Source organism: Euprymna scolopes, chromosome 31 (genome assembly GCF_053919585.1).
Source record: "Euprymna scolopes isolate OS-2025 chromosome 31, ASM5391958v1, whole genome shotgun sequence".
Classification (NCBI taxonomy): Eukaryota; Metazoa; Mollusca; class Cephalopoda; order Sepiida; family Sepiolidae; genus Euprymna; species Euprymna scolopes.
Window position 1 is genome coordinate 74703921 of NC_136512.1, and position 1813 is coordinate 74705733.

Sequence of the window (1813 nt, forward strand, 5' to 3'; positions counted from 1 at the left end):
ACACACTGCATTATATATATTTATTATAATTAAATAATGATTATACTTAGAGATATTAGTATTTCACGCTTAGACGATCCTATTTTTGTTCCATTTGCTAAGCATTTACCCCATGTCCACCAAACAATTGTTACGAGAATGATAATAGATAATCTAAAGTGTTCAAACGAGCAAAAGTAGTGAGTATTACACACACACACACACACACACACATATATATATATATAATAAAGGATAAACAACAAAAAATAAAAGAAAATTAAAAAAATTAAAAAGATAAAATATATCAAAATTAAATAATTTTTTTAATATAATTTTAAAGTTTAAAACCTTCCAAGACTGTATATACTTAGTAAAAGAAGTCAACTATAGAAAAAGGCATTATAACAATACAAATAAATTCAATATAGTCACACTACCTACCAATATCTACTGCATGTTTTCCGAATATTATTAGTCAATTTTATTGCATATCATAAGTTCTTATAATAGTTTCGGCGAGAGTCACTCTCCAAAATAGGCCATACATCATAGTAGCAAGATATTTACAAGTTTTTGATGAGTCATCCCCTTAAGTAGTACAATTTACTGAATTTCCACTACTGACAATTACTACTGTACACCCATTAAACTTTATCTTCGAGTAGTCTCCAGGCCTTTATAAGTAATTACTCATTTGTAAAAAACCACATAGAAACGTTTGTTTAAAGCGTCCATAATGTAATCACGATATTTGTCTCTCATTTGTTTTTCGTACGGAAATATTTTTGTCTTGGTCTTAAAGGAATTCACAAGCAATGGAAGATTATAAATGACGAAAAACCAATAGTTTTAGCACTTTCATATACTTATTTCGAACACAATTTTATTTACCTCAGTCTAGAAGAAATTACTTGGTTCGAACAACTGTATATTTACCTTTGTTTACGAGAAATTCTCAGACAAGGAAAATTAGAGATAACGTTAACCGAAGAGTCTAAATACTTATTCCGAAAAAATGTATTCTTACCTCAGTCTAGGAGGAATTCTTAGAGATGGAAAATTAGAGATAATGAAAACCGAATAGTTTAACCATTTTCACCTACTTAATCTGAACACGGCATAATCATATTTGACACACCGGTTCCCTTCAGATCACCGAAGTCAAGCAACGATGAGCCTGGCCAGTACCAGATGGGTAACAATTTGGGACTTCCATGTTCTGTATGTGCTCTCGGCTTATCTCGGCATTGTTTCTAGTCGTCATGGACTTCTCCTTGCCACTGGACTGAAGCAGTGCCGATTCAGGAGAGGTGTGGTTGGAGATTGCGCAACCCTTGCGTCATAATTACAAGCGCAGCTGCTCCTACAGGAGGTATCCTTTGTCTTTTGTAAACTGAACGGAGGCATTCGTTCATTCGTTCATTCATCCTGAACAAATTTATAATCATCGGAGGAATTATTAATACGGTAAGAGTAGAGGAAACGAAACGCGAATAGTTTCACCATTTCAAACTACTATTTATAAGATTCACTCTATCCTTTTTGGAAACTGGGGTTTCTGTTTATTAAACGGAAAACTCGTTTCAGTTTTCATAAGCTAAGAGGAAAAGTAATTCTTTGTATTGTATGATTTTGTTTTCCTTTTTTTTCATGTAGATTTTCTTAACAAACTAACCACTTCATGAATAATATAGAATTTCAATAATTTACGAGACAAAAATAGGAATTATATTTTTTTTGACTGCTGAACTAAAATAACGCACATCAATTACATAAAATGTACATGTACATGTGAACACAAAAATAAAATGACTTCAGTCTACAAGGATTT